Raw genomic sequence first — 21,593 nt, 5'->3', positions numbered from 1 at the left:
ATGTTTCACGAACCTGCTTCTGGTCGATCAAGGAGTGCAGAATCAGGGAGTACTACCCTTTGTAGTGACAATCACTTGCCCCTTCTGGCAAGCAAATTATGGGCACATGTATGCTATCAAATGGCCTCAGCGTAGTTTGGAAATCTCATCCTCTGAAAACCAGCAATTATTTCAGGCACATTTTTAATGCCCACCACCCGTGGGTATCCCACAATGTTAACTGCCTCACAAATCTCCATTACCGCAACACCAACAGTTGCCTTTTCAATACCAAAATGGTTTGCAGCATATCTGTAGCTGTCCAGGGTAGCCAGCTTCCAGAGTGCAATTGCAACCACATATATACTGGTGAAGCCTCCCTCAGTCGAATGTTCTGGCACCAGACGGTCAAGACAAGCAGCTCACACAGCTCCATGACGGTCTGCTTCCTTTTGTGTAAGTTTTGGAGCCACTACTGGTCTTCCCAGGTCTGTCTGATGATGTGGACCCAGCATGCTGTGCTGGTTGTCCTGCATCCTTCGCACCAGTCCACACAGAAATTGCAGTATTCATCATTGCTGTTCAGTCTGCTGTGAACCTCCATCCAAGTCCCTTCTGTATCTCAGAAAGTACTCCTGAAATGTTTCCAGCAACTTGCCTAACAGCGACTCTGGTACTCACCCACAAGCAGAAGCAGCTCATCTAGTGGATCCATGGCTTGTACCCCAGTTGAAAGAAACAGAAGTGCAGAACATGCAGAGCCAGAAGTGCCTCAGCTTAAACGTAGTGGGTGTGACAGTGCACCCCATAAGGCTTTATGGAAATATGCTTATGAATGTGTGTGTGTATATATATATATGTGACATAACTGGAATATGTTTTATACTACATATGTCATGTAACATATCTATGTAAAGGTTATGATCTATTGAATATATTCATCCTATTTGTATGCATGTGTCATTATTGTATTTGAAGTTATGAATATTGGCTGTATACTTGTTTGATTTTAAATAACCTTAGTAAGGCATTTGGTCAGCTTCTTTAGAAAGGAATTTGCAAGTTAAGTGCCCAGTCAAGAAGCACTTAACACACAATGGCTCTTGGAAGGCTCCAATCCACATAAGAAGTCTACATGAGGACGTTCAAGGTAGCATGTGAGCAATGGCTGCTGCCTGTAAAAACTGAGTCATGAATGGACATGTGACTTGCCCAGGTGACTCCAAAACTCCATCTTGGAGCTGGACGTTGCATAGGAGAGAGGAGGGGGGTCTCCATCCACAAGAGAAAGTCTATTTAAACCCATGGGAGACCCCCTCCGTTTGGTCTTCAGCTGGCTAAAGAGATAGCCTCTCCATCCTCAAAGATACCTGAAAGAAACTGGAACAAAGGACAGTAACTACAGGGGGTGTGAGTGATTGCTGGACCCAGACTAGAAGGAGACAAGTCTGTAAAAGGAAGCTTACTGGAATTCCTGTACGGGTGAGGTTTTATCTGTATTCAGTTTTCTTAGACATAGACTTGTGTGTTCCATTTTATTTTGCTTGGTAATTCACTTTGTTCTGTCTGTTACTATTTGGAACCACTTAAATCCTACTTTCTGTATTTAATAAAATCACTTTTTACTTATTAACCCAGAGTATGTATTAATACCTGGGGTGGGGGCAAACAGCTGTGCATACTTCTCTATCAGTGTTATAGAGGGCGAACAATTTAGGAGTTTACCCTGGAAGCTTTATACAGGGTAAAACAGATTTATTTGGGGTTTGGACCCCATTGGGAGTTGGGCATCTGAGTGTTAAAGACAGGAACATTTCTTAAGCTGCTTTCAGTTTAAGCCTACAGCTGTTAGGGAACGTGGTTCAGACCTGCGTCTGGGTTTGCAGCAGATTAGCGGGTCTGGCTCAAACCAGGCAGAGCACTGAAGTCCCAAGCTGGGAGGGCAGGGAAAGCAGGGGCAGAAGTAGTCTTGGCACATCAGTTGGCAGCCCCAAGCAGGTTTCTGTGATCCAACCCATCACAGCGGGCTAAAACCACTTCTGCACAGGGGTCTAGGAAGGACAAGTTCTCCCACAACACAACACAAACCAATTCCTAGAGCAATTGAAGCTGGTGAGGCACTAAGAACCCTGGGATATGCCCCCATAAATCCAAGCATTAAATATGTATAGCTGTAATGTCACTATGAACGAGAGTATACTGTGTATGGCATATGTGGCTCTGCAGTGTGGAGTAGTGGAGGCAGGCTTGGCTAAAGCGTGACCCAGGTACACATTGCAATGCAGCGATAGCTTAAGTGACTTGCCCAAGGTCACACAGGAAGTAGCTGAAACACAGAATAGAACCTGATTTCCAAAGTTCTTGGCTACTGCCCTAACCACTGGACCATCTTTCCTTTTTCATTTCTGCTGCCAGAGCTACTCTGGATTTTAACATGTGATCTCTGACATTGTGATAGACAGTCAGGCCTCTAAGCCACCAACATTATTCTTTCCACTGGCCAACTGAATCCCTAGCAACAGCTGATTACTTCCCTCCCTTATGTATTAATTTCCTCCCGCACCTAAGTCCTACCTCTCTCTGGCTCCATCTTATAAGAGTTCAGCTTAGCCAGCCAGGACAAGTCTCTCCTTACAACACAACACATCCCCCCTCCCCAGTGATTTACTCCAGTTCTGGTAAAGTTTGCCAGGTCTCAGAGGTACGTCTACACCAGTGGTTCTCAAGCTAGGGCTGCCACTTGTTCAGGGAAAGCCCCTGGCGGGCCGGGCCAGTTTGTTTACCTACTGCGTCCGCAGGTTCGGCTGATCGCAGCTCCCACTGGCCAGTTTGCCGCTCCAGGCCAACAGGGGCTGCAGGAAGGGCAGCCAGCACATCCCTTGGCCCACACCGCTTCCCGCTAATAATAAAACTGTAGTGTGGCTGCAATTTTCCTGCAGCTGAGCTGCAAGTAACAGACAAACTATACTTTCGTAATCTTTGTCTATTCTGTTTTGGTTAGTTTTGACTTAAAAAAAAACAGGATTGGACCTCAAGGACTACTATTTCTAACCAACTTTCCTTTGCCCAAAAAGTGCTTTTAATACCATCTGAATAACTTAAAATTAAGGATTTTCCCTTTAAATGACTAAACCAAAATAAATTAAGTTTTATTTATCTTTTTACATTTCAAACGCTTTAATAATTTCCCCTTGCTTTTTGTGCGTATTTAATAAAGGGTTAAAATATTTTTATGGAGGGAAGAAAGCTGAAGCTTTGTGCAAATCCCTAGCTACAACTGTTTTACATTGTTACAGTAAAACAGGGTTTTTATTAGCACGATTTATAGGGCAGGGGTGACCAGCCTGAGAAGGAGCCAGAATTTATCAACGTACATTGCCAAAGAGCCACAGTAATAAGTCAGTAGCCCTGCATCAGCTCTCACCCACCTCCCACCCACCGGCGGCCCCACCAATCAGTGCCTCCCCTCCCAATCAGCCATTTCGTGGCATGCAGGGGTGGAGTGGGGGCAAGGCCTGTGGCAGAGCCAGGGGTTGAGCAGTGAGCACTCCCTGGCACATTGGAAAGTTGGCGCCCATAGCTCCAGCCCCAGAGTCGGTGCCTGTACAAGGAGCCGCATATTAACTTCTGAAGAGCCGCATGTGGCTTCGAGCCACAGGTTGGCCACCCCTTTTATAGGGCATCATTAGGTGGTTTCAGCTTCGGCATCCTGAACCAAAATTGTGGGTTCAGCGACTATCTGGTTCAATACAACAGGAAGCAAGCATCCTCCCCAGCTTACACACTGATAAACTGACATGTCAAGTTTAAGTGGCATGCCCAAAGCTACAGAGGGCATCAGGATTAGAATACAGGAGTTCCCAACTTCCACTCCTTTGCTCATTCCACACTTTATCATCCCATGGCCACAAAGAGAGCACAAAAGTTGACACCTTGGGCTTCTCATAAATTAAAATCTGTGTCATACACTTAGGCTCCAGCTCTCTACACTTTGTCTCACTTCAGATGGACTGAATTGATCCAATTTATGTCCTCACTGAAAACAGAAATACCCATCAGAGCATGCAATCTCAAGTCCACTTTAATTTGAATTCTCTTGCACTACAACAAGAACACAAACCACAGTGAGTTAGCAATGCAGATAACAAGCACCTTTCTTCCAATAAGGACAGGCCAAGGGAAACTAAAGGAGAATAATCCTTACTTTTTGTGCAAATATGTACTATAGATGGACTGTTTCCCTTAGTAACCATGTCTAATTGCTGCATCTGCTAAAGCTGGTAGTGTTCATTATCTGAGAAATAGCTGGATAGCATTTAACTGGAATTTTTCCCATAACATTAGTTCTGCAGGCTTTCCGCAGATGTCTTAACTGGGCTTCCAAAGGAAATTGCTCAAGAGATTATAACTTGATCTTAACACCTCTCTACTGATGGTTTTTAACTCCTCCTGTTTAATGTGGTACAGTGGAGCATTCCCCTTTGTTTCCTCTGGTAAATTGCTATCATAAAAAACTGTAAAATGGAGGAAAGTTCACCGGGGGAAGAAAGCCATATTAGCAACGTCTCTTGCTCAAGGTTTATTCATGAAGGTTATGGGGAATACAAAAAGAAAAGAATTTAGCATTACCAGAATGACTTTCCCTGCTTGGGGTTCAGTGCAGTACTATGAATCAGGTATTCTCTGCCTCCGTTTCCCAGGTAGTCATTCTTATAGACTTTCCCCGAGCACCTGTCCAAGGGGAATGGGAGCTGGAATAAGTACCTTGTTCTCCAAATTGTGTCTCTTCCTCCTGTCAGAGGCACCTTTCCAGTAATTCAGAAGAGGAGCCAACAGGTATGATACCCACAACTGCTATTTCTTAGAAGTATCAGTGCAGCTGCTCTGCAACATAATGAAAGTCTCTTTACAAAGGGCTCCAAAATCCCACCTCATCAGGCTTGAGACCCAAAGCTTGGCCTTAAATCTGCTTTTCCAAGTAAGCAGCACTGCACTTCACACCCAGTTTAGGCTCTTGGCTTTCTACATCTTGTGACTTAAGAAAAATAACTCAGAAGATGGTTATTCAGGGAATAGACCTGCTTAGGAATCCTCTCTCTAGTCCCTAATTTAAGTGAGAAACAGCAAGTGGACTGGCCCTAATGGGAGGAGAAAACAGTGTTTCATAGGGTTGTCTCTTGAGGACAGTTGTGCTTTAGTGAGAATATGCTGATTATAAGACAAGGAATATGCAAACAGAAGCATTTCACAAAAGGAATTGTTCTGGTTTTAAAATGAAGGAAGACACACAAACAGTCAGGTAGCCAAGAAGCATATATAGTACTTGCTACTTTGGGCTCCCTCAGAAAGGGGAATTTATCACCAACCTTGACAGAAGGCAGGGAGTGTACTGATCTGAGGGACCACCTTTAGGAGGTGAAACTTTATGAGTAATTTATAGAATCATACAAATGTAGGGCTGGAGAGGTCATCAAATCAAGTCCCCTCTGCTGACAAAGGATCTAGACCAGGGGTTCTCAAACTGTGGTCCACGGACCACCAGTCGTCCGCAAGCTCCATTCAGGTGATCCGCAGATAGTTCCCTCTAAGGTGTGTGCCTGGGTGGCCACACACAAGAGAATGAAGGGCCACCCACCTACTTAGTGGAGCCACGCAGGCAGGGCTCCACTAATTAGGTGCCTGGACCCCAGAGAAGATGCACATGAAAGGTGAGGTGGTGGCCTTGGGGGGAATATGGGGTAGGTGGGAGGGGGCAGTGAGGTCAGAATAGGGGGTGGGGAAAATTTGGGATGTGCAGGGCTGCGGCAGCCAGAGAAAGAGGTGACTTTCCCCAGCTCCAGGGCTGTGGCTGCCGGGGAAAGACCCCCCCCCTCCTTCCCAGCCCCAGCTCAGAGGCTGCCACGACAGGGGGTAGAGGGAACATCCAGCACATTAGAAAGGTAGACTATTGATATTAAAATATGAGTTGTGTGCTTTTATTTGTAGAATAAAAAAACATTTATGTTTGTGCTTTTATCCAAAATGCTTTACAATGGTTAGCGAACGGTACAAACAACATTTGGAAAGATCATTAAGAGATCCGCCGAGACCCTCAGCAATTTTCAAGTGGTCTGTGGAAAAAAAGTTTGAGAACCACTAACCTAGATCATCCCTGACAAGTGTTTGTCTAACACTTTAACCTGTTCTTAAAAACGTTCATTGATGTAGAATCTACAATCTCCCTTTATTACCTGTTCCAGAGCTTAAATATCCTTATAGTTATAAACTTTTTCTTAATATTGTGACAAAGTTCCTCCTCTACCTTGGTGGGTCTTGCGCTTATTGGTGGATTTGCTCGCCTTGGAGCTTCATGGCAGCCCTCAGCTTGGCCGTTTTTCTGAACCCACAGTCCAGGTCGACTCCTCCTGTGTCTGACCAGGAGTTGGGAGGTTTGGGGGAACCTGGGCCCGCCCTCTACTCCGGGTTCCAGCCCAGGGCCCCGTGGAATGCAGCTGTCTAGAGTACCTCCTGGAACAGCTGTGTGACAGCTACAATTGCCTGGGCTACTTCCCCAAGGCCTCCTCCCAACACCTTCTTTATCCTCACCACAGGACCTTCCTCCTGGTGTCTGATAATGCTTGTACTCCTCAGTCCTCCAACAGTATGCGTTCTCACTCTCAGCTCCTAGCACCTCTTTCTCCCAGCTCCTTACACGCATACCACAAACTGAAGTGAGCTCCTTTTTAAATCCAGGTGCCCTGATTAGCCTGCCTTAATTGATTCTAACAGCTTCTTGATTGGCTGCAGGTATTCTAATCAGCATGTCTGTCTTAATTGTCTCCAGAAGGTTCCTGATTATTCTGGAACCTTCCCTGTTACCTTACCCAGGGAAAAGGGACCTATTTAACCTGGGGCTAATATATCTGCCTTTAATTACTCTCTTGTAGCCATCTGGCCCGACCCTGTCACAATATCTAACCTAAATCTCCCTTGCAGATTTAATCCCTTGCAGATTAAACCGATTACATTTTGTCCTACCTTCAGCAGATATGGAGAACAATCTATCGCTGTCCTCTTTATAACAGCCCTTAAGATAACTGAAGACTTATCAGTCCCATCTCAATCTTTTCTCACAGCTAAACATGCCCAGTTTAACCGCTCCCATAGGTCAGATTTTCTAACGTTTTATAGTTTTTGTTGCTCTCCTCTAGACTCTATCCGACTTGCCCATATCTTTCTTAAAGTGTGGTGCCTAGAACTGGACACAGGACTCCAGGTGCCTCGGTGCTAAGCAGAACGGGACAACAACTTCCCATTTCTTACGTATGACACTCCTGTTAATACACCCTGGAATGATATTAATCTTTTTAGCAACTGCACCACATTGTTGACTCAATCAATTTGTGATCCACTATAACCCCCAGATCCTTTTCAGCAGTATTACTGCCTAGCTAGTTATTCCCCACTTCATAGTTGTGCATTTGATTTTTCCTTCCTGTGTGTTGTAATTTGCACTTGTCTTTAGTGACTTTTACCTTGTTGATTTCAGACCAATTTGTCAAGATTAGGGCTGTCAAGCAATTAAAAAAAATGAATCGCGATTAATTGCTCTGTTAAACAATAGACAATAAACAACACCATTTAAATATTTTGGATGTTTTCTACATTTTCAAATATATTGATTTCAACTACAACACAGATTACAAAGTGTACAGGGCTCACTTTATTTTATTACAAGTATTTGCACTATAAAAAAGAAAAGAAATAAGTGAATTGAAAAATACTAATACAAGTACTGTAGTGCAATCTCTATCATGAAAGTTGAATTAACAAATATAGAATTATGAACAAAAAAATCTGCATTCAAAAATAAAACGATGTAAAACTTTAGAACCTACAAGTCCACTCAGTCCTACTTCTTAGTCAGCCAATCGCTCAAACAAGTTTGTTTACATTTGCAGGAGATAATGCTGCCTGCTTCTTGTTTACAATGTCATCTGAAAGTGAGAAAAGGTGTTTGCATGGCACTGTTGTAGCCAGCGTCGCAAGATATTTATGTGCCAGATGAGGTAAAGATTCATATGTCCCTTCATGCTTTGCCCACCATTCCAGAATACATGCTTCCATGCTGATGAAGGGTTCTGCTCAATAACAATCCAAACCAGACCATGGGTAAAACAGAGCAGGAGACATATAATTCAGTCACAAATCTAATTTACACATTTTTTTTTAATGAGAATCATCAGCATGGAAGCATGTCTTCTGGAATGGTAGCCAAAGCATGAAGGCGCATACGAATGTTTAGTATATCTGGCATGTAAATAACTAGCAATGCCGGCTAAAACAGTGCCACGCGAACGCCTGTTCTCACTTTCTGGTGACATTGTAAATAAGAAGTGGGCAGCGTTATCTCCCATAAAGGTAAGCAAACTTATTTGTCTTAGCGATGCGCTGAACAAGAAATAGGACTGAGTGGACTTGTAGGCTCTAAAATTTCATATTTTTTTGTTTTTGAGTGCAGTTATGTAACAAAAAAAATCTACACTTGAAAGTTGTACTTTCATGATAGAGATTGCATTACAGTACTTGTATGAGGTGAATTGAAAAATACTATTTTTTTATCATTTTTACAGTGCAAATATTTATAATAAAAATAATATAAAGTGAGCACTATACACTTTGCATTCTGTGTTGTAAATTGAAATAAAATATTTGAAAATGTAGAAAAACATTCAAAATATTTAATAAATTTCAATTGGTATTCTATTCTTTAACAGTGTGATTAAAACTCATTAATAGCGATTAAATTATTTTGAGTTAATTGCGATTAATCGACAGCCCTAGTCAAGAATATTTTGAATTCTAAACCTGTCCTCCAAAGTGCTTTCAACCCCTTTCAACTTGGTGTTATCTGCAAATTTTATGAGTGTACTCTCCATTCTATTATCCAAGTCATTAACAAGAATACTGAATAGTACCAGACCTAGGCCAGACCTCTGCAGAACCCCACAAGATACATCCCTCACATTTGACAGTGAACCATTGATAACTACTCCTTGAGTATAGTCTTTCAACCAGTTTTGCACTCCCTTATAGTAATTTCATCTTTACCATATTGGTGTTAGCTGATAAAGTCAATTTTGATCCAAGGCAAGAAATGGAAAGGCTTATATCACTAATCCATTGCTGCATGGTAAAGAATTCCCATATATGAGGGGATGGGGGGGGATGCAAAGAAGGGGAGGAGCTTTATCATTAATTTGGTACAGACTAACAATGTGGGACTACTGGAGAGATAGCAAACAGGACAGCTATCCTGACTTGTGCCTTGTTTGGATGGTGGAGATTTTTAAAGGCCCAGCATGGCAGATGGTAAATGTGTTAGAATGTCTAAGGGACTAAAATTAGAACAGGAAAATTCTGAGTGACTTTGAGATTAGCTTTGTACAAGTTTGCTTCCTCACCAGAGCCAAAACACATATTACATCATTCTATCCAGATCACGCACAACCATCTGCAAATCTTAGTGAGCCAAGGATCACTTGAAAGCTTTTTAAAAGAAAGAAAAAGGAGTGGGCATTTAAAGTCCTTAAAATAATTTAATCTTTGCAATATTGCTTAATAGTAATGTGTGTGTTTTTCTACTTCTCTAATAGCAAAGGCAACTTACATTAGTAGGTAAAGTATGGTTTGTGGCTAAAGCACAGGACCAGAAGTCTAGAGATCTATCTTCTACTCTAGGCTTTGTGAAAAGGAGTACTTGAGCTACAGCTCATCATGAAAGCTTACGCTCAAATAAATGTTAGTCTCTAAGGTGCCACAAGTATTCCTTTTCTTTTTGCGAATACAGACTAACACGGCTGCTACTCTGAAATCTAGGCTTCGTGTGATCTTAAGCAAGCACTTGACTTTTTCATGTTCCCAAACTGTAAAACAGGAATAATATTGACAGGAGTTGAGCACAGAATTCCTTAATACTTGTAAAATGGTTTGAGATTTTTGGATGGCAGATGCTAGAGAAGGAAAAAAGTGTTATTAATCAGAGTTTTGAAGTTAGAACAGGGCTCACACTTGAGATTCTTTATGATACAAATCCTCAACCCCTTTAAGCCTTAAAGATGATTACCCTGGCTTAGTCATTTCAAGGGTTTGACAAAAGACTTATTTGATCACAGCAGACAGCAAAATCAAATTATTTCAGGAAAAGGCTGCAGTATTAACTATTCATTATCCTAATTATGTTGTCTAATATGTGCTTTGCATTGCAGTTTCCTACAAGAAAGAAGTGCAGTAACAAGGATTCTTGTGCAATAACAATGATTCTTCGAGAGGTGTGTCCCTATGGGTGCTCCACTGTAGGTGTGCTTGCGTCCCTGCACTGCTTATGGAGGAACTTTGGTAGCAGTGTCCGTTAGCCCATGCATGCACTGTCGTTCCTCGTGCCCCACCACAAGGCTAGCCAGTGTGCGTGGGCTAACCTCCCTCAGTTCTTTCTCTACCACAGAGTCACTGACAAGAACTCCGAAGTACAGGGGAGGAGGTGGGCTGTGGAGCATCCATAAGGGGGACACATCTTGAAGAAGCATCATTACTGCATAGGGCGAGTAACTACTACTACTTCTGCGAGTAGCGTCCCTATTGGTGCTCACTGTAGGTGACCCCTGAGCACTATCCCTACTGGAGGGCTGGGGCTTTGGAGTCAGGTCAGTTACAGATGACAATACTGTGGAGCCAAAGATAGCATCTGAGGTGGAGTCTCCAGTGATCGCATAAGGATCTGGAAAGATGCGGAGTGACGCCCACGTCACCACTCTACAGGTTCCTGAGATAGGGACATTCTTAAAGAAGGTGACAGACTAAGAGATTGACTTTGTGGAGTGTGTGCAAATGCTATCTGGCAGGGTCATGCTGCGGATCTGATAACATTGCCTAATGGAGTTTGAAACCCACTTGGAGAGTCTCTGGGCTGATATTGCTGAGCCCTTAGATCTTCCCACAATAAGGAGGAAAACTTTAGGAGACTTCCTGAAAACCATTGTCCTATCCAGGTAAAAGGCTAGGGCTCTCCTGACATCTAGTGTGTGTAATAGCCTCCCTGATGTCATGGTGAGGTTTGGGGTAGAAAATTGGAAGGTAAATCAATTGGTTCATGTGGAATGGAGAGGTTAATTTAAGGGTAAATTTTGGATGTGGTCTGATCGTAACCTTGTCCCAAAAGAATACCGTGGGGGGGCAGGGGATGTGCCATCAGAGCCACTCTTTCACCTAGCCGAGGTGTTTGCTATCCGGACAGCCGTCTTCACGGAAAGGTGTGTAAGCAAGCAGGTGGCCATAGGTTCGAAGGGAGGTCTAGTCAGGCCTCTCAATTCCAGGTTCAGGTCCCATAAGGGAGTAGGATGTCAGGGTTGTGGGGGAAGTTTACTATACTCCTAAGGAATCGTTTTGTGATCGGTTGAGATAGCACTGAGTATCGTTCTATCTGGCAGCTATAGCAGCATTTCACTGCCAAGTGGATACGGAGGGAGCTCAGAGATAGTCCCGATTTTTTTTCTTAGAGTCGGTACATAATCTAAGATCTTTGGAAAAGCCACTGATGTCAGGGAGATTTGATGGGAAGTGCACCATATCCGAAACCCGGACTTTTTTTTTTTCTTTTTTTTTTTTTTTTTTTAGGTAAGTCCATCATGTTGAAGACTTTTTACTGTGTAGTAGTATTTCTTGTACCTCCTTCGATCAGGAGCTCTCTATACACTGGAACCATGAAGGAGCCAAGCCTTGAAGCGAAGAAATTCCCAGGTTGGAATGTAGGGTGCATCCTTTGTTCTGCAACAGCAGTTCTGGAGCGGAGAGAGATCGGTGGGCATGTTGCGAGTTGTGACAGGTAACGGTACCAAGTCTGTGTCAGCCAAGTGGGAGCAATCAGTATGATGTATGCGCTTTCTCTTTATTTTTATTAGGCTCTTCACCAATAGGGGGAATGGAGGTAAGGCATAGAGAAGGTCTCTGCCCCAGGGAAAGACGAGCATTGCCCAGGGAGTGTTGCCCCAGCCCTGCTCTCAAGCAGCAGCGTAAACATTTCTTGTTCAGATAAATGGTGAACAGATTTCGACTCTCACTCTAGTGAGGTGGATCTGGAATTCATAGGTGCCGAACTCAACTCTTTACAGGCCAGAGCTTTCCTACCTCAACACAGATTCCTTCCTTTGGCCCCACTCAGAGACCATTCAAAACAGCCCACAAATATCAGCCAAACACTGTCTACAACTCTTGGGTCATATGGCAGCAGGCACAGTGGTAATACCACATGCCAGGTGCGATGCCACCAGATGTGGTTCTGTTAACTTTACAGACCAGACCAGAGACAGACTAGACAACTATCTGTCACTATCCACTGTCCTTAGACTAGAGTAAAGACGCAGTAAATGTTTGCAAGGGGATCCTCTTTCCACAAACCTCCCCGTGGTTTTTTCTCACCACGAATGCATCCCTGATAGTTTGGATGGCATGCATCTAAACAATCTCACAATACAAGGCAGGTTGTCATCCACATAGATATCCTTCCACATCAACCTCCTCAAACTCAGGGCAGTCAGGAATGCCTGTGCCCATTTCCTCCTGCTGATCAAGGGATCACACATAAAGAGTCCTAACAGACAATATAATGTATATGTACTACATTAACCAACGTGGGGAGCCAACATGGGGAGCCAGGTTGCCCTCCTTCTGTGCAGAAGTAATGAGACTGTGGAACTGGTGCATTTCCCACGATGTCACACTATCAGTGGCTTACCTCCCGGCCACTCAAAACTCGATAGCAGATGGTCTCAATCACAAATCACAAGTGGGAGATAAATTCAGTGGTACTTCACAACCGGTCATGAGAGTTGATAGCGTCCACCACAATGGACGTGAGTGGAGGGTAGAAGAAGAGGAATTCCATCTCCCTTGCTGCGACATAATATTTTTTTTTATTCGGACCACTTGCAGTTAGGCACCACCGATCCGGTGTTCTTCCATATGGCTTTTGTGGGGTCTAGGAGAGCCTCATTAATGGGCAGAGCTATTTTGTAAGGTGTCATAAATATAAAGGGAAGGGTAAACCCCTTTGAAATCCTGCCTGGCCAGGGGAAAGCTCCTCTCACCTGTAAAGGGTTAAGAAGCTAAAGGTAACCTCGCTGGCACCTGACCAAAATGACCAATGAGGAGACAAGATACTTTCAAAAGCTGGGAGGAGGGAGAGAAACAAAGGGTCTGTGTCAGTCTGTATGCTGCTTTTGCCAGGGACAGAACAGGAATGGAGTCTTAGAACTTTTAGTAAGTAATCTAGCTAGGTATGTGTTAGATTATGATTTCTTTAAATGGCTGAGAAAAGAATTGTGCTGAATAGAATAACTATTTCTGTCTGTGTATCTTTTTTGTAACTTAAGGTTTTGCCTAGAGGGGTTCTCTATGTTTTTTAATCTAATTACCCTGTAAGATATCTACCATCCTGATTTTACAGGGGGGATTTCTTTATTTCTATTTACTCCTATTTTCTATTAAAAGTCTTCTTGTAAAAAACTGAATGCTTTTTCATTGTTCTCAGATCCAAGGGTTTGGGTCTGTGGTCACCTATGCAAAATGGTGAGGCTTTTTATCCAACATTTCCCAGGAAAAGGGGGGTGCAAGTGTTGGGAGGATTGTTCATTGTTCTTAAGATCCAAGGGTCTGGGTCTGTAGTCACCTAGGCAAATTGGTGAGGCTTTTTTACCAAACCTTGTCCAGGAAGTGGGGTGCAAGGTTTTGGGAAGTATTCTGGGGGGAAAGACGCGTCCAAACAGCTCTTCCCCAGTAACCAGTATTAGTTTGGTGGTGGTAGCGGCCATTCCAAGGACCATGGGTGGAATACTTTGTACCTTGGGGAAGTTTTGACCTAAGCTGGTAAAGATAAGCTTAGGAGGTTTTTCATGCAGGTCCCCACATCTGTACCCTAGAGTTCAGAGTGGGGGAGGAACCTTGACAGGTGAGGAGGATTGTAATGTCAAGGAGCTTGGGATGGGTTTCCTTGACGTTTTCTAATGGTATCTGTAGAGTATCTGCCACTCTCTTTGCTAGGTCCTGGAAAATGTGGAAGTCATTGGAAGGATGGTGGTGGAGGCATGATGGCCTCATCTGGAGAGGAAGAGGATATTGTTGGTCCTCGGAGTCATTTCTTCCTCAATATCTTCCTTTTCCTCCATGATCTCTTCCGGAGGTTCTGAGGTTTGGTACGCCATGGCCGAGGGGAGTGTCTTGGGGTTCTTGGGTGAGGCTAGAAGCCCAAGAAGCATGAGGACAATATGCAGCCCAAGGATCCCAGTATGGCTACTGGAGGGGTGGTTTAGAGCCCGGTGGTGGTGCCCATGGTTGCCTGTACCAAGACGGTGGTCGTAGGGCCATGTGAGGGTATGTTCAGGGGCCCTGTTGGTATTGGGCAACATAGGGACCCCGGGAGGAGTACTGTAATACAGCTTCCTCTGGTTCGCTGTCCGAGTCTGCACTAGGAAGTGGGGGAGTGTGGCAGAGCAGCAGGGAAGACTCTTGTGCCAGAAGATGACTTGCACTGAGGTCCCAGCACCGAGAAGTGGAGACTCCGGTACACTGGCTATATGGAGGTCTCTCTAGTGCTGGAATTCCAGTGATACCGACCGACTTGGTGCCACTGGCGGTACCAGGGGGTTGGAGATCTTACCCAAACTGACCACTCCAGGGCTGAATGGAGCATTGATGATGGTGCTGGTGGAGCAGTGCGCACCAGTAGCGTCATCTTAGAGTGCTAGCTCCTGCCTTTGTCCTTCAGTGCCATTGACTCGGTGCCCTGCCCATTGGGTCTGTAGGCATGTCAATGGCACCTGCTGCTCCAGATCTTCATGAGCCGTGGGTACTGGGCTGGGATTATCTTGGTGCTGAGCCGTGGGTACTGGGCTGGGATTATCTTGGTGCTGAGCCGTGGGTACTGGGCTGGGATTATCTTGGTGCTGAGCCGTGGGTACTGGGCTGGGATTATCTTGGTGCTGATGGTACAGAGGATACCAAGAGTGACAGAGATTGTTTATGGGTGGCTTGAGGCTCACTCTGGGGACTTCACACTATCTTTTTTGATGAGTGGTCAGTAGCTGATTTCCTCAACCCATCATCCTTGGATATTGAGGACTGTGGGGAAGACTCATGTCAGCCAGATGACTTTCGGCACAGATTCAGGGAGGATCGCCTCCATGAAAATGATCTTCTGTCTCAATTCCCTTGTCTTTGCGAGACCTGTGCCTGAGTTGCTGGCAGAGACCACACTTCTGCACTTGTAGCATATGCAGCAGGAGTGCTTGCCTGCTACAGGGATAGCCTCTTTGCAGGAGAGGAACTTCTTGAAGCCTGGTGAATCAGGCATACCCTGCTGGGGTACAAAAAAGCAGGACAATAAAACCTCTCTTTTTGGAAGTGGAGGGAGAAAGTAAAAAGAAAAACTACAACTACTACTGGGGCAACTCACGAGCAGTAGAAATATAAACAAAGGTAATGGTTGCTAATGGACTGTTAATAGTTCCATCTCTAGCCAGGGCAGTTGAGAAGGAACTGAAGGGAGTTAGCCTGCACACCCGGGCAGCCTCGTTGTGTGGCAGAGAGACAGCGCATGTGCAGGACTAACAGACACTGCTACCGAAGTTCTCCAATCAGCAGCACAGGGACACAAGCACACCTACAGTGGAGCACCCATAGGAACACTACTTGAAGAACAACTGTTCCATCTGCCATTGCTAGCAGAAATGAAAAACTACATGGTGGTCAGTAAAAAAAAAAAAAAACAGAAACAAGTTTCTGATGCAGACAGAGTGAGTGTCACACTAAGTTTGTTGGTGGCTTGACTTAACTACTGCTAAGATGACGTGAAAGGGGTCCTGGAGATAAAAAGGAGAGATGCGGGTGAGCAACAGAAGACATCCGAGATGGCTCAAAAGGGGAGGAGAAGACAAAGGCATGGTAGACTAACTAGCACTGTTTGAGGAAAACAAATATGTGAAGAAAAGATGACAAAAACAAATACACATGTGGAGAGAAAACCCAGAAGGATGATGTCAGGAAGAGGAGATCAAGTAATACAATAGGTGCTGGGAAGCGAGTGAGTGAGGAGACAAAGAAAAATCAAAGGAGTGGGATGTACATGTCACAGGATGAAATTTGTATTTTAAGAGCAGGAGTCTGAACCAAAAAAGGAGAAAATAGTAGAAAAGCTAAAGGTTCCATTCCAACAGGCCCCACAAAAACAAGCATGCTCATACAAGCCTTCAGAGATCTCTCCACCCTTCTCCACACACTCCCATACCTCCCAACCAAACCAAATATTTCTCTTCAACCTCCCCTCATACTCAGCTGAAAGGTTGGCTCTCCTTATGAATACAGTACAATCAGCTCTCTGGCCAAGTATTTCCTTGGACCCATGGTGACTCCCCTTTCCTCCAATACTTTTCTTCCTGGCCACAACCAGCACTATGCCTCACTGTAACTACTGATATCCCACAAATTCCATTGCTGAAGGTCTGGCAGTTTGCTGAGTCCGCAGCTGTCAAAGTTTCCCCATGATTCAGGGCCTAGATCTGAGGTTTGTTTCACATTCTGGGATTTTCTAATCCAGGGAAGCCTAATAGTGGGCAAGATTTAAAAACAGTATTTAGTCCAGCAGAAACAGACAGACTTGCTGAGCCCCTACAATAGATTTTGCTGGAGACTGCCAAAAGACAGGGAAACCAGCTAAGAGTTGAGGGAGGGAGGGTGGGCAGGGGTGGCGGCAAAGGGTGTGTTTTACTTATTCCAGGGAGATTTATACCTTAGCAAAAGTTTTCTTTGAGTTTTGTTAATACTTATTTCTACCCCAATTCTCCTGGATTTAATTTTTCAAAAAGTAAATAAATCATGTTCTGTTCTTCCTAATACACACACAGGCAAAAAAAGGGTGAGGTGGAAAATATCGTGCCATAATTAAATAAATCATGCAGCCCTGTAACATCATGATTTTTTTTTTCCCCAGAGAAGGAGAGCACCTACCCCACCCACCCTGGGGAGAAAGCTTCCCTAATTAAAAGTTTCATTAGCGTATAAGAATAAAGGGTTTAGATGACATAGCTCAAAGGTTTCTTGTTCAAATGTCTGAGATTTTATGTCATGCTCAGTTCCCTACTGAGGGAGACTTAAATCAATTTGTTCCACAAATAGGTTCAGAAGAACACAGAGTATATATGTCAAATTCAGAAAACTAACATATCTTATCATGCCAATTAGGGATTCCCCTCTGCCAGAGCAGAAGCTGTTTTTTAAAAATTATTATTTACACTAAGTAAATTTTAGTTGACTGCTCTAGTCTGTTCAAGTTCTTCTACTACTCTCATCAACGTGGTATCTGACTGAATGCCTTCTGATTCCTAAGCAAACTTACTTCCTTAATTCTCTTTACTTTCACCTCACCTTCCACAGCCTTCAGGGTGAAACCACTCAAGTGCACTGTAAACGCCAGTGATTCCCTTCATGCCCACACTTTGCCACTTTAGTGAATGAAATGCAGAAGTCAGAGCTGCAGATATGTACGGCTGATAGAATATCTCCCTGACTGGATTGCACTTGGGATGTAGGCTACAGATTTTAAAAAATGGATTTCAGGTAAGCACCAATTTCCTATTGAGCACCTTTAACACCAACAACTAAAGGACAATTTTGTAGCAGGCAACGGTTCCTGAAGATCTCATAGCCTACCAGGGAGGGGAATATAGTATCTTCATGTTGGAGAAAGTGGCTCCCTCTGCTCCAAATTCCTTTCCTAATTTCAACCTCTGCGGAAATTCTCTAGAATCTTGGAACAGCAGAAAACACAACTTCATTTTGTATGACATCTTCCATACAAGCTACACAAAAAGGATCTGCAGACTTAAATGATACACCAGATAGCAATAATATACATTACAAAAGCAGGGGTGTAAGAGGGTAACAAATAAATTCAAGAGTTACATTGTAGGGGCAACAGCAAGGGAGAGAGGCACTAAGCCATCAGCATGGGGAAACACAGATTTTAAGACAAGATATGAAGAGAGAACGATAATTCTCTCCTCAGCACTGACAGACCTGAAAAGCAGTTTAGCAGCCAAAAGTTGTCTTGAAAAGGACTGAGTCTTTACAAGGGGTCCTGTTCTCTTACAACTCTTTTCAAAAGGGCAAGTATAGTGAAGAAAGAACAGCTTTCATCTTTCTTCTCCTCCTCCACATCTGTTGACATGGCTGCTGCTGCAGGGCCATCGAAAAAGCATGTTGGAGTTCCATACTAATTAATGCAGCTAATTCTTCAAATAATCTCCACTGGATGGTTTCGTAAGTGCAACTAGTGTGCATATTACCCACAATGCCTTCCTACAGGTGCAGGGAAGACATCTCCTGAGAACATTCAGTGAGACTTGGAGCTTTCAGATTCACGGTACAGATTACACAACCCAGAATGCATTTTATTCCAGGGGATTTCCCCACATTTTGGATGTATTAACTCTCCAGACCACAACACAGTAATGTAATGCTGTGTCTCAGGAATCTTTAACTGAAAAATTAATTCCAATGGGGTTGAATAAGAATGTTGTCAGGAGGACTGGAAACTGGCCTAAAGACCACAAAACAAAGGGTAACAAACAGCCATTGACTGTTGGGGAAGTGCCTAGCGGGGTATCACCACAGTGATCAATGTCAGAGCTAGTCTTATTTAACAGTTTCAGTATAACTAGAAAAGGAAGTAAAGAGCACACTAACAACATTAACATGATACTAAATTGGGAAAATTGTGAATATCTGTAAGGATAGAGAAATATAAAAAACTCCAACAGAGGTTAGAAACAGGGAGAAGGGAAAAAAGTTTTGGAAGAATGCAGCTAATATACCTGGAGAAAAATAATTCAATACAAAGATATTCAATGGGAGGAAGAAACTTAGGAAGCAAGAAGAGTGACACACCTAGGAGTGAGAACAGACAGTAAATTAGATATGAGTTTACAATAAGATATGGTTGCAAAGAGAGGAGGAATTTAATTTTGGGGTTGCATATGCAAAGGGATCAGATCAGATTATGGAGAAGAAACTTTCTGAGACACTGTGTTCAATTCTCTGCACTACATAACCATAAAAGCACTGATAAATTGCAGTTTGGATGAGGACATGGCCACAATGATCAATTCACCACCTCCAGACTAGATCACTGTAACACTCTACACCGATGCAATGCAGAAGCTCCAGTTTGTATAGAATGCAGCTATATACTCTTTAATGGAAGGGGCCACAGTGAACCCATAACCCCAGGCTCTGATCCCTCCACTGGCTCTCAATCTGCTTCAGTTGCTAGTTGAAGCTCTTTGTTCCGATCTTCAAAAGCCAACAATGAGTCAAAACCGAGCTACATCAATGGCCACATTTCAATCCATGCTCCACCAGGACAGCTGTATTTCTCTGGGACAATGCAGCTCACAGAGTGTGAGAGAGATGGAGATCAAGTATTCGCAGTGTGTGTGTGTGTGTGTGGGGCGGGGGAAGAGACGACACGGGTCTAGCTGTGGAATGAGCTTCCAAAAGAGATTATACTAAATCCAGAGTTTGACCACCTTTAGGGCATGTGGTAAAACCCTGCCTTTTGAAAAAAGCTTTCCCACAATACCTAGAGTGATATTAAAAATAAATTATAAATATAAAACCTAAATAGATCTTCCTGTAATCAGAGAAGGGGGAGAGCAGAAGATGCCATGATATCCACTAGGGTCCTCACTATATAGCTCTAATGTAGCTAGGAAATGCCTAGAGGCTATGGTGATGGGTGTTATCAAAAACGAATTGATTAGACAAATTAGATACATAGTTCAAAGAAAGGCAATACAAATTATCATGGGACTGACTTCAGGAATCACAAAAAGCTAAATATGTATAACCTGACTAAGCAACAAATATAGGGGATACAATAACACTCCTCATGTATTTGAAGGTGGAGAGAGAGAGAGAGAGAGAGAGAGAGAGAATTTAGTTTAGTTCGCGGAGATATAGCTAGGGGTAATGGCATGAAAATAAGAAAGAAAATGTTGGCTGAACTGCAAGAAAATCTTGACAGTGAAATGTATTTGGCTATGAAAGTCTTCCCAGGAGAAGTTATGGGAGTGAGATGGTCTTTTCAATTTCTAACTTCCTCTGAATCATACGGACCTGGTGCTGCCCTAGTTTTTGTTAATATTCTAATCTTGAGGCTCTGTAGAATCAAGAAGAATGGTCCACAGCCCATACACAGCCCTTCTCCATAGGTCAGTCCATATAACAAGCTCATTATAGAGGTGATATGCTTGGTCTAGGGAGGAGAACAAAGCACCCCCCATGACAGCAATTTCAAAGGCAGTTAGGCTTCTGCCTTCCCAGCTGGAAGTAAGGAAGCATGAGGTGGGGACTACACAAAATGTGAACTCTGAAAAAATTAAAAAGGGGATATAAAATGATGATTCCTAAAGTAAAGAGATGGGCAAAAGCCCACACTGCATTTGTGTGTGCGCACACGCACATGTGTGAAAAGATGGGGGAGGGGAAGAGGACTGAACAGTAGGGGGAAAGTTACCGAAACCGGAAAACTTTTTCCTCAGGCTTGCAGCAGTTTCGTGTTTCAGTGGCTGCAAGCATCTAAAGTAATCAATTTCCCATCCTGTCTGGAATGACAGAATCCTACATCTAGTCTTGAATACCTATCTACAGGGGTATGCCTCGAGGATCGGGCAATTTCTATCTTCACTGGAGGCAATTTCACATTGCAGTGACAGCAGCTGCTGAAAAGCTCTATAAAGAATGGGAGCTCTGGAAGGAGCTCTGCACCTTTCCATGTATGTGTACTGATGGCCCTGACTGGGCCTGCCTCCTCCACACATGCTGGGCCTGAAGCAGATTCCTCAGAATAAAATGCCTTTAATTGGCTGGAGAGCATTTGAAGCAAAAATCCCTTTAATTAAAACCATAGAGAGTCAACAAAATGTGAGAGTCATGGCGGTTGGGAGAGGCATGTGCTGACCTTCTGAAACTTCACAGCAGATCTCTGCAAGGGCTGTTTATACTGAGAAAGCACAGTTTTAATTAAACAGTCCTAGAGAACAAAAACACAAGGAGTAGATTACCTAGAGTCCAAAAGCTCAATTTAAGTATATGCAGAGGAAACAAGATTCCTGGTTACTCTACCTTCCTTAATATACTGTTAATACATATTTTCTTGTACAGTACTCAGCATTTGAGGCAGACATCCACCATGGGAGATGCTGTGTGTGTTAAACTGGCAATTTAATGGAGCTATATTGACCCCAGTACAATACTAACCATATCTGTTTGGTAAGTGCTTAAGGGAAGGAGGAACACCTGACAAGGCATAGTCTACTCGACACTCTTGATGCTGTTGCTAGATCACATACTGAAATAAACCTGGTGGTATTTCCTTTAGTGTGTGGAATGCCAGATTTATGCACACTTACATTTATAATTGCACCTCAGCAAATTTTTTTTAAAGATAGTTGGAAGTCCCATTCAAAACAAACCCCCTTTTTGTTAAGATTTAGCTGCCAGAACCTGTTCAGATGGTAACAGATGAC

General features: G+C 43.5%; 1 protein-coding gene across 3 annotated transcripts in view; it reads right to left on the bottom strand.

Moving 5' to 3' along the window:
• The window catches only part of CSTPP1 (centriolar satellite-associated tubulin polyglutamylase complex regulator 1), a 148,948-nt gene that overhangs the window by 70,136 nt on the left and 57,219 nt on the right, over nucleotides 1–21,593 (bottom strand). The gene's annotated exons all lie outside the window — the stretch shown is intronic.

The sequence above is a fragment of the Eretmochelys imbricata genome, chromosome 6 (assembly GCF_965152235.1).
Source record: "Eretmochelys imbricata isolate rEreImb1 chromosome 6, rEreImb1.hap1, whole genome shotgun sequence".
Taxonomy (NCBI): domain Eukaryota; kingdom Metazoa; phylum Chordata; order Testudines; family Cheloniidae; genus Eretmochelys; species Eretmochelys imbricata.
The sequence above is the reverse complement of the archived record's forward strand: the minus strand, read 5'-3'. Positions and strand labels throughout refer to the sequence as shown.